Genomic DNA, 13,021 nt, shown 5'->3' on the forward strand with positions numbered 1-13,021 from the left:
TACTAGATTGGAGGAGTATTGGGGGGGGAGGGACAAAAAAGGCAAAGGGATTAAGAGGTGTAAGTGGATAGTTGCACACTAGACATTGAGATGTGGAGTGTAGCATGGAGAAGATGGTTAATATTGTTGTAATATGTAAGGGGGAAGAGAGAGATACTAAATTTAGTATAGTGATCGTTTTGCAGGTTATGTGGATCTCTGATCACTGTGCTATACAGCTGAAACTGGTATATTATTATATGCCAACTATAATTGAAAAAAAAATCATCAAGTTGCACAATATAACTGCAAGCAACTAATTGTCTATTATATTTCCATAAAGATGGTGGGGGAGGGGATAAAATAGAAGAGCTGGAAAATAAAGTTGAGGAACTCCCAGAAAGCGGAACAAAAAGGCGAAGAGACAGAGCATATGAAACAAAAGGTAAGAAGAGTCTAGGAGCTCCAGTGGGATCCCACTTAGGCATTCCAGCACCTGTACAACCTGGAAATGTGGGAGAGTTAACCCATGGTGCAATCTTTGACCAGTGGAAGCTGGGAGCACATGGATAAATGTGCTCATCTTCTCTAGCTAGAGCAAAGAACTCTGTGGTGTTTTCTATGTGTTTCCTAAAGAACTCTCTAGTGGGATGGCACCCCACTAGGGTTGCTTATAGGGGTGACCAGCTACATACACATCCTTGAATTGCCTTCTCCTCCTTCTTGCTCTCACTCTTCTCAGTCCCCCACCTCTATTTCCTGGGAAAACTTCCCAAAATAAACTACTTGCATGTTAGACATTGTCTTGACCTCTGCTTTTGGGGAAATCTAGACTTACATAAAAGGTTCCCAGATTTTTCATGATTATAAAAAAATCCTGCTTTACTCTTTTATATGTTTCCATAACCATGTGTAGGTTACTCTCTAGGGTGTAAATCTAAAGGAAGAATGGTTGGGTCACATAATGTGTGCATTTCCAATTTTATTAGAAATTGCCAAGTTACTTTTCCATGCAGTTGTACTAATTTACATTGTTGCCCAAACCGTTGAAAATTCTCATTTTCCCACACTCTTCAATATTGGTGTTTTCAGATTTTAATTTTTGCCAATAACCTAGAACCTCGTTATTGCTTTGATATCCATTTCCTTGATTACCAATGAAATTAGCCAATAAAGTTAACAAAGCAATTGCTTATTTTGTTTTCCTCTTATAGAATTGCTTGTTCATATCCTTTGCCCATTTTCTGTTTTATTTGTTTGTCTTTTTTTGTTTTTGATTTTAGTAGTTCTTCATATATTTTAGATGTTAATTCTTTATCTGTTAAATATGTTTTGAATATTTTCTCCCAATGTTTAACTTATTTTCTAATTTTGCCTATGATAATTAATTTTTATTTTAATGTAATCGAATCTATTTTTCTTTATTGTTTGTGTTTTTTATGCCTTATTTAAGAAATTCTTGTTTTGTGGAAGTCCATCATGATATTTACTTATTTTTCCCTTCTCATAGTTTTATAGTTTGGTTTCACGGTTAGGTCTTTAATACATCTGGAATTTATTTTCATGCAGGTATGAGGAATCAGTGTTTTTGAGCTAACAAGCATTCAGAATAAGCTTTTTTTTGTTGTTGTTTTAAAAATGCTCTTTACAGAGACATCTGGTCATTTTGTATAATGCACATTTGTTAGACCTAGAAATGGCAGAAAGGTAGGAAAAAAGGGAGGAAGCATGAAGAAATCAGAGATAGTGGGGGAATTTCACATTTCATCTAAATGTGAGTACTGAGAACTTGTTTGGGCAAAGCAATCATACAAAAACCACTTTGAAAAGTTTTATGGTGGGTCTCAGTTGTCTGTAGTGGCACATCAGTGAATATTTAGTTGAAATGTGCTCAGGAAAACTGTGAAAACTATAAGAGAAAAAAAGTAGCTTCAGTCTGAACTAAGCACAATGAAGGAAGGAGGTCTGCAGCAAGAAAATCACATTTCAAAGACTAAAGGGTTTGGAGATTTTTTTTTTCTATTTTGGAACAGCTACACAGTCCATTTATTCATTTATTCAACAAACATGTATTGAGAACCTACTTCATTACAAGGACTATCCTGGGTGCATGCGAGGGAGCTATACGAATAAGTCCCTCTCCCTGCCCTCAACAAGCTGCTTTCTAAACAACAAGACAAATATATTAGGAAATAAATCTCCATTCTATGTAATAAACATAATGAAAGCAGCTATAGTACACCACACAAACTTAGCACAGAGCAGGGAGAAATGAGGTCTAGGTTGGAAAGGAGGTGGAGTCAAGGACAGGTTCCTGAAGAAGCTAACTGTGAGGAACTATTTCAAGGTGGAGAGTAGTTCACTAGGTAGATAAGGGTGAGCATAAAGAGCATTTGAAGGACATTCCAATTGGAGAAAGCAGAGAAAATAGACATGAGAGGCAATTGTGCCTCTGGGTAGTAGGGGAGTTTGGGAATGTCACAGAAACAACATTTATTTCTTCCAATTTGCTATTTCTCCTCTTTGATTTGAACTTGTCTTAGTTCTGAAAAAAAGGCACAATTTCAGCAAAAAAGAGCTGAAATTTCTTTTGCATATATATATTTCTTTTGAATATATATATATTTCTTTTGCATATATATATTTTTTTCTTTCATTCACCTAATTAATTTTTTGGTCAAGCACCCACTGTGTGCCAGGTGCGAGAGATACATGAAGAACCCTTGTGAAATGATAGATATGTTGTGGGGTGGCTCCATAGTGTAGTGGTTAGCACATCTGCTTTACACGAAGAAGGTCCTAGGTTCCTGTCCCAGGTGGAGCCATGGAGCATACCCCAGGTACACCAGGGGTATGTTGTGAGTGCATGAGAGGAGACACCCCGCCTTCAGAGATCCAGTTCTTAAAAAAAAGGGAGATAGCAACATACATAGGTCAGGGGTGGAAGTAGGGGGGTGAGAGGAATTAAAGAGGGGGGAAAAATACAGATGTGTTGTAAATCTAAAACTTATACAATGTCATGTGTCAATTATATCTCAATTTTTAAAAAAATGCCCAGACAGAAACATAGATGCTAATAAGACAGATCCTTCAACAGAGGGTTGTACCCAGGTCCTACACGTGTAAAGACGTGCCCAGTTCTGCCTGGAAGAATCAGGGGAAGAGAGACCAAGGAACTAGTTCTTGAGTTGAAATCTGATAAGTCAATAAAAAGTTTACTGGGCAGAAAGGTAGGAAGGGGGCCATTCCAGTGGAAGTCACAGGAAGTTTTGCTAGAAATCATGATGCCCCTTCCAGCTGTACTGTCTCATCCACAGCACCTGGCTCAAGGAAGAGAAGCAAAGCCATTCTTTGATAAAACAGTGGCCACTAATTGGACCAGAGGTGGCTTTCTGTAGGTAAACTGTGTCCTGAACACAAAGAGCGTTACAGAAATTAGGAGGCACTGGAAACTGAATTTCACCCATTAGTCTGGACCCCTCAAGAATTTAGAGAATGCAGATTGGACTAGTCAGTCAAAGAAGAAGGACATGAAGCCAGTACTAAGACAGAAGAGGGAACCTGCCTAGATGCTCCTTTGCTCCTAGATAGCTTTTTTAAATTAAAAATTATTGGGGTGACATTGATTAATAAAATCAAATAAGTTTCAAGTGTACAATTCAACAGTATGTTGTATATATTCTGCATTGTGTGTCCACCACCTAATGATAGACTTCCTTCCATCACCAAATATTTGACCCTCTTTACCTCTATCTATCTCCTCCCTCCCCCCTTCCCTCTGGTAACCACTAATCCACAGTCCATGTCCATGAGTCTTTGTTTGTTTGTCATGTTTGTTTGTTGCTTTCAGCTTTTATCCCACATATGAGTGAAATCATATGGTTTTCAACTTTTTCTGTCTGACTTATTTTGCTTAGCATAATGATCTCAAGATTCATCAATGTTTTTGCAAGTAGCAGTACTTCATCTTTTCTTATGGCTGAGGAATAGTCCATTGTATATATGTATCACATCTTTTTTTAATTGAATCCTCTGTCGTAGGACACTTCGGTTGCTTCCATGTTCTAGCCACTGTGAATAATGCTGCTATGAATATCAAGGTGCATATATCTTTGCAAATAAATGTTTTCAGTTTTTTGGGGGTAAATACCCAGAAGAGGGATTGCTGGATCATATAGTAATTCAATTCTTAGTTTTTTATTGTTGAGTTGTATGAATTCTTTATATATTTTGGATATTAGGCCCTTATCAGAGGCATTGTTTGCAAATATATTCTCCCATTCAGATGGTTCCCTCTTTGCCTTGTTGTTGGTTTCTTTTTGCTGTGAAGAAGTTTTTTAGTATGATATAGTTCCATTCATTTATTTTTGCTTTTGCTTCCCTTGCTTTTGAAGTGAGATAGCTTTTGACGCCAGATGCAGTCCACATGTGTCCTTACAATAACGCTCCTGCCTTTCTCAAGTAGCCTCATGACTCTAGGTCTTGCAGCCAAGCCCTGCACATCTGCCTACAAACATATATGGTGTGCAAAGTAATGGAGTGTTGGGTAACATTTCAGGGAACTTGGAGAAGTTTAGGGCAACTTGGTGTAAGATATAAGAAAAGTCATAAGAGTTAACTTATTTTACTGAGCGCTTCCTATGTACCAGGAACTTTTTTAAGTGCTTCACAAATGTAAACTAATCTAATCCTTAAAAGACCCCCCCATGAAGTACTATTGGCCCCATTTTATCAATAAGGAAACCTAAGCACAGAGAGATAAAACTACATGCCCATGTTTACACAATGAGTAAGTAGAGAAAAATAAAGCAGCAGATTGATTCTAAAGTCCTCGAACTTAGCCACCAAGCCACACCAATTCTGTAGAGTTAAAAGATGTTGCTGGAGAAGTAGGCTGGGGACAGATCGTGAAGGCCTTGTGTGCCTTGCTAAGGAGTCTACATAATTCCAAACAGCAGTTCTTCATTTATCTGCTTTGCGTATTGCACTTCTTTTTGAAGATTTTGTTTAGATATAGGGTCTGCTTTTAAAACTGTAAGCAATGGCAATAACTGAGGAATTCTGAGCTAGAGGGAGATATTATCTGATTTGCCTTTTATAAAGAGCATGCTGGCAGCAGTGTGAAGAATCAGTTGGTGGTATCTGTGACTGAAGCAGAGCTGTTGCGATGGTTTAGGTGAGAGATGAAGAGGTTTGATGTAGGGCAATGTAGTAGGAATGGGTGTGAGATACACTTAGGAGGGGGACTCAACACCAGAAGAGAGTGATTGAATACAGAGGAAGAGAGTAGGGGGCCCAGGTGACTGGGACCTAAGCACTTCTGTACATTCTCAAAGGCACATCTCATACAAGTGATCCCAGGACTCACTATGCATTGAGGAGAATTATTAATACACACACTCAGATTCACAAATGCATTTCCCTACTAGGTTAGAGCACTCACAGCCACATCTGCAAAGTTCCCTTTATCAACTTACCTTCTATCAGAATCTCATTCTCAAATAGGGTGTTTTCTGTGCTATCTACTACAGATAAATTTATTATAGATCTATCTTTCTAAGTAGCTCTCAGCCTGGATTATCTCACCCATCTACAATGGGGGGTTTGAAAATATGCAGAGGCAATTTTAGTTGTTACATGATTTGGGCATGCTACTCACCTTTAATGCCCAGGGACCAGAGTTGCTAAACATTGAGCAATAAAAAAAATGTCTTGCCCCAAATACCAACAGCTCCACCTCTGAAAAATACTTGAAGAAACTTGTAGTCAAAAACCCCTAGGTTTGAAACTCAGCTCCTCCCCTTGTCAGATGGGGCAAGTTAGTCAGCATTTTTGAACCTCAGCTTCTTCACCTGTAAGATGGGAATCCTTTACCTGCCTCCTAGGATTCTTTTGTGGATTTAGTAAGGTAATTCAGTGCCTAACATATAGGGAGTTCTTGGTAAAAATAGTTCCCTTTCCTTGTTTAGCATCACAGTCTTTTTCTCGCCTTCTTTTTATGAGTCATGAACTAGTGTGCTAATTTCTAAGAAACAAATGTTGCCCCTGCCCTTCTTATGATCCTGGATGCAGAGCAGGCCTAGGCAGTCCACAGTATGGGTAAGTGATTGACAGTAAAATACCCCTTGAAATAACTCATGAACAGCTTGTGGAAGTTGAGCTGTCAGAAATTTCAGCTCAGGAAGTGCTGTTTCCAGCACTCGTGGCTGTCAACCCATTATATTTATAGAGACAGGGGCAGCGTGGATGAATGGATAGTTCGAGCCCCCAAATGGGGGTGAAATTATGGAGGGGCCAGTGGCTGAGTTTTCTTACTTCAGAAATCAGAGGGCTAATCTTCCTATAAGGACATCTATAAGCCCCCAGGTTGTCTGAGGTTTTTTAACCAGTTTCTTGAGACAGTAATAAGAGATACTTATTGATTAACTCCCTATTATGTGCCAAACACAGTGGTAGACACTTAATTTACACTACCTCTAAATGTTCATAACCAATTTTTGAGGCAATTCTTGTATTACTTATTTTAATGGATGTGAACATCGAAGCTTGGCGAGGTGGAGTAGCTTGCCCAAGATGACACAGCTATAAATGATCCAGCTCATTTTGACATTGGTTTGTCTTGATTCTGATGCTGTCTCTCTTACCTAAATGCAACAGAAGACTCGAAAGGCTTCTGCTGAGTTTTATTTTTGTTCTCTTTAGGCCGTATCTCCCTTGGTGTTTGACAATGACAGTCCTGACCTCCCTTGAAATTATGTGGTGTTGGGGATCTCTTTGGCCTAGCATAGTGATGGTCTGGGTGTAAGTGAGGATTTTCTGGCTATGGGGTGCCCAGAACCTGTGCCTGAAGGTAGACTGGACAGTTATATGTGAGACTCTGAGTTGATGGTTACCCTTAAGTCATAACTGCAATTGTGGCTGAGGTCACCAGTGCAGTATAATGGCCAGTGACTCCCTGGTTGCTTGGGTGACCACTCAGACTGATTGATAATTGTTCCTTTCTACTTACTAAATATTTTAAATATCACCTCTAATTGTATTATCAGGTTAAGGCTGATTTCAAATTTCTAGGCTCGTTCTATATATTATTATGGAAAAGCCTAGTGAAAAGGGTTTGTTACTTTTTCCTGCATATAAAACATAATTATAATGAGCATTAAAGGGCTCATAATAACATAGTTATGTATTATACATATATTCATTGGTGTACAATACATTTATTTATACATTTATTTTTATGGTTTCTAAACTTCCCAAAGAAACACAAGTTCATTGTAAAATTTTGGCATATACCCAAATACATTATTTACTAGCTGCCTAGCCAGCAATACCCAGGCATTTTTTTTTTAAGGCATCTACCCCTTCCTACTGTAGCCCATGGTGTGCCCTGCTTATTCTGAAATAATCAGGGTATTGATTCCAAGATGGAGATGTGACACAATATGCCCAAGGAGACTCATTGTCTAAGGCATAAATATATAAGAAAGAAATTACTTCTTCTGAAAGAGCTACCAGGAAGGTGGTCCTCTCTTTGAGACAGCATGATGTATAGATGCAAAATGTGGAACTTCTGTAGCCATTTTGGCACCATGAGGAAAGCCAGTCTTGGGGAAAACCTGGAGCCTTGAAAGGCAGATCAGCGAGAGGGAAGGGCACAGATCTCTGCTGGCATTGCTGAACCTCTGAACCAAATCCGCTCTGAAGCTCACCCCACCTCTAACCTTTCCAGTTATATGAGCCAATAAATCTCCTTTACTTTTCAAGACAGTTTGAACTGAGTTTTCTATTTTTTGCAACTGAAAGCAAAAGTTGGTTGGCTACTGTTAACTGCCATAAAAACCTGGAAGGAAGAAAATAGCAAGCTCATGTCAGCCTATTATCAAATCAAGATTCACTGTGAAGGCCAAAGGGCCTGCATGGCAATGTTTCACATGACCCTTCAGCTAGAGGACAGATTGTACTAAAAATTAGGCCAAGGTTTGATTGCAAAAGAAGATGAATTTACAGCCCTAATAAGTCTGTGCTAAAATCAGAGACCTAGTAAGGTGAGATCAAGATGCTGATATATGAATAAGGATATTTGAGTAGATGACTTTGAGAATCTAGCATCCTCTGTGCCAGCAGAGGTGACCCCCACCACTTGCTAGGAATGTAGCCTCCTATTGTCTCCCCTAGGTTAATAACTAGAGTCAGGTCTCAGCATGGATCCAGTGGAAGAGTGTTATTCTTGCTATGGAATAAAAAGGATTATTCCTCAAAAGAACTGTAGAACATAGCAAATATATGAAAAAACATATATGGGGATAGATCTCAGAATTTCTAGATGAAAGAGGTTGGAATATAAGGTTGGTATGGAAGATTTAACGAAACTTCTATAACTTCAAATTTAACATCCTGGCAAGAACGTCTGGAGCTGCTCCTAATATGATGCAGCTCCTTGAAGCTTGGAACCAATGATGGTCTATAGGGAAAAGGTGGAGATACCTAAGCAGAGTATTAAGGAGGAGGTAAAAAACCTCAGAGAGATAAACATGTTATTTATTATGTAATACCATAGAGCTCTCCTGCTGACTGTTTCCTGGGAAGGCCCAGCAGACCCTTCCTTCATTAAGGTAATGAGGAATATGCTAGTGAGGGGGTTCAGTAGTGTCTGTCTTTCGTAGGCCAGGGTTGATGGTAAGAGATGCTGCTAGTGTACTGGGATCCCTAGTGTCCATAAGATGATAGAATTCTGAAATAGAGAGGCTAAGAAGGAGCATTTAACTGTCAGAGACGATGTGTATATAATTACCATAATGAACAGCAAGGTCAGATGGAAATCAAGGGCCTTGAACGTGGGGATCAGTGCAATGGCTAACAGAGAACAATCTTCCTAGGGGTAGATAAATGGACAACCAATGAGGATGTTGCTTAACTACATGACCAAAATAGACCCAGAGAGGGTGAGCAGAAGGTTTACTGCAATGGGTCATAATTTCTCACCTGTTTTTCAAATTTGAGCCAGGTTTTAGAGCACTTGATTGAAGGGGCCTAGACCCCCTTGAAGAAGAACCCTGCAATGTCACAACAAGTGTATGCAGCAGATATTCTCCCAATCCTTCCTCCAAAGAAACCTACAGACATTTATCAGAGTAATTCTAAACTGAGTGCAGGAGAATATCCAGATCTTTGAAGGCTCTTGGAGATAAGATCTGAGCTGACACTAATACATGTGGACCCCAAAATACCATCATGGTCCCCAGGCTTAGGGATGGGGTAGGTTATATGGAGGCCAGGTGTTACATGGAGTCCTGGCCCAAGTCTATTTTCTCAACCCTGAATGCATAATTGAGATGGATAAACTTAGCAACTCGTTCTCTAGCCTGTGGGGTAAGAGTTATTATGGTATGGAAGACCAAAGAGAAGCTCATAAACTACTGCCTCCCAACGAAGATAGTAAATTAAAAGTAATACTGCATCCTGGGTGGAATAGCAGAGATTAGTGCCACTCTAAAGGACCTAAAAATCAAATTAATCAAGGTGAGTGATGGTAGATTGCCATAAATTTAAACAAGCAGTGGGTCCAATTGCAGCTACTGTGCTAGAGATATGATATTTTTACTGAAAGATCAACATAGCTTATGGTACTTGGTATACATATATTAAGCTGGTGAATGTGTTATTTTTAATCTCTATTAGGAAAACAGATCAATAGCAGTTTGCATTTACCTAGGACCGAGAGCAGTACACACTCAAGGTCTTGTGTCAGAACTAGGTTAGTTCTACTCTCTGTCACAGTGTAGTCCAGAGACCTTGATCATCTTGACATTCCAGAGAACTTCATGCTGGTCCACTATATTAATAAAAACCACATTAATCAGAGCTGGTAAGTGGGAATAAATATTCTGGAAGCCCACCTAAGTGCCAGAGGGTGGGAGAGGAATCCTACAAAAATTTAGGGGGTCTAACATATCTGTGAAGTGTTCAGGTGTCCAATAATCTGAGGAATGCTGGAATATCCCCTCCAAAATAAAGGAGAAACCCTTGTTCCTTGTAATCCCTAGCATTAAAAAGAGAACACACTGTTTGGTAGGCCTTTTTGGATTTTAGAGACAGCACATAACTTGGTTGGGAATATTGTTCGATCCCATTTGTCAGATGAATCAGAAGGCTGCTAGCTCTGAGTAGGGCCTAGAGTAAGACAGGGCTCTTTAGCAGGTCCAGGCTGCAGCAAAAATGCTTGGGGTCAAGTAATCCAGTAGACTCAATGGGGCTAGATGTATCTGTGGTAAATAAGCACAGACCCTTAAAGTTCTGGAGCAAGGTCATGCTATCTGCAGCAGAGAGGTATCCATAATTTAAGCAATAGCTTCTAGCATGTCACTGTGCCCTATTTCATATCTACTAGGATATGACCAGGGAGCGTCAGGCAACTGTAACCAGATCTGACCTTCATAATTCAGATCCTCTCACATCCGCCAAGTCATAAGCTTGAGAGGCATAGCAGCAATCAATTGTATGGTGAAACTGAGCTTAAACAAAACTGGAGAATTCAAATAATTTACATTATTAGGTGTTCCACACCTCCTTCTGTTGTACTAAAATCTCTTCCTCGATTCAGACCTAAGACCTCATGGGGAGTTTCATAAAATCAGCTAATACAGGCAGGAAAAATTGCATCTAGTTCATGAATAGAATGTCTTGATTTGTTACTGTGAGCCCAAAATGGACTGCTGACACATACAACTCCATTCAAGGCCATAAACCTCCTACAAAACAGAGCTCTGTGCAGTATACCTGTTTATCAACTTTTGTGGAGGGAAGAGTGGCCTGAGATAAATGTATTAATATTCTATTTCATGACTATATTATCTTTTGTTTATCCACTCATGAGTTGATGAACTTTTAGGTTGTTTATACTTTTTGACAATTATGAACAATGCTCTTATGAGCATTTGTGTACAGATTTTTGTTTAAACATGTGTTTTACAATTCTCTTGTGTGCAATTGCTTAGCCATATAATAATTCTATGTTTAACTCTTCAGGGAATTGCCAAACTTTCCCACAGCAGCTGCACCATTTTACATTCTTATCAGTAATATATAAGGGTTCTAATTCCTCCACATCCTCACCAACACTTGTTATTTTATGGGGTTTTTAAATTATAGTTATCCTAGTAGATATGAAATAGTATCTCATTGTAGTTTTGATTCGAATTCCCCTGATGGCTAATGCAAGAGCCTTCTTCTGTCTTGTAAGCTTGACCATGCATTTTAAAAATAATGTTTGTTATATTTTATGTCTAAATGTTTGGAGTGGACATACCCAAAATACTTTTCCCACCACAATACAGAGCCTTTTTCTGAAGTCAAAGATTATTATTAGAGTAAAGTTAAGTATAGGAGTGCAGGGCTAGAGGAAACAGTATGTTTCAAATTAGCTAGAATTGGTATTAGGAGAGGATTTCATATAAAAGTGTTTGACATATAGAATAACTGGTATAGAATTGAGATGGCTATTGAGAAGGCAAGAATTTGTTGAGAGATGGTTTACCTAGTCACAAAAGAAAGCTCATTATGAGAGCCTATATTTGAAGATCTATAGGAGCTGCTCAAGCCTAGCTTCTCTCTGTCCAGAACCTTCTTATGCTCTCAGTTCAATTTATCCTATGGGATTAAAACTATATCCAAGTGATCATTTAGATTACCCCACAAGGTTATCCGTAAAACAACATAGCTACAAATATTTATTCATGCATTCATTTCTTCAAGAATTAGTTATCGGTCACTAAGGGCCAGGACTGAGAACAGTGGCAGCCATTGTTCTAAGAACAGAATATATGGTGGTCAACAAAGCAGAGCAGCTTCCTGCTCTCCTGAGTCTTATGTTATGGCAATACACAGAACTAGACAGCCTCTGAGTGTTCCTGGGCCCACTTCTCTTCCTCTTGTACAGAGTTTCTACCCTTATACAGGACAGCCACTTCTTCAGAGCTGCCCCCATGGCACCCTCAAAATGCAATTAGAATGATCCAGATAGAGACTATCAAGTGTGCACTTTCACAAAGACACAATCTGGACTTGATTAGAGAGTGGATGCCATTAACCCATTATTCAATCAACTGAAAGGCCCTCTAACCTTAAAATTTGGAAATGCAAATGAAGGCAGGCACAGTTGGAGAGATTTTTTAATATCTAAGTGTCTAAGGGCCAGATTGCATCTCACTCCACATACACAGTTCATACACTCCAAGCCTTTTCCCAGTAATTACTGTAAAAAGCTTTACAATACCTTGAGCATAATCACAGTTCCAGCAAAACAAATTAGATAGCACATTAATTACATTGGTTGCTGAAAATATTGGAGGCAGAGGGAAGGCGGGGGGACCAAATGCAGAAAAGTTGGGACCTTTGGGATAGCTAGAATGGAATACTATACTTTGACTTGTTAAAAATGCAACCAGAATGTCTGGGATAACTGCCATCTGGAAACCAGATGGTCATGAGGAAGAACATTGCTGACAGAGAGCCTGATGATCAGAGGGGGATTCGACAAAGCCCCTAACTGCAGCACTCTGGGCTGGGCCCCATGGAGGAGGTTTGACTTGCTCTGCAGAAGCTTCTGCTGTGATGAAAGAGAGCAGTGGGCAAAGCCTTGCAGAATGCCATATCAGAAAGGGCAGAGAGACACACTGATTGACCTCTAACTGATGAACTCCAACATGAATGTTTTGCTTCGCTGAGGTCAAACTGACCATTGTCCCCAAAATAGGTCAGAGTTTCCCCACATCACTGCCATTGCCCATGCTGTAATAGCTCCATTTTTTCCATGTATCAATTCCTGCTTATTATTCAAGACTCAGTTCAAAGGTAATTTTTTTGAACCACATAGCCCACTTTGATCTCTCCCTTCCCCAATCGTTGGTGGCTTACAAAATCCATGTAGTGATCATGGACTGCCTAGGGTAAAGAATGGAACCCTTATTCGGATCCATCCATCCCATCTCATTCTCAGTTCTATCACCCCCAACAGCCCTTGTAGGCTGGTCATTCATCCAACCCT

This window comes from Pteropus alecto, unplaced genomic scaffold, assembly GCF_000325575.1.
Source record: "Pteropus alecto unplaced genomic scaffold, ASM32557v1 scaffold38, whole genome shotgun sequence".
Lineage (NCBI taxonomy): Eukaryota > Metazoa > Chordata > Mammalia > Chiroptera > Pteropodidae > Pteropus > Pteropus alecto.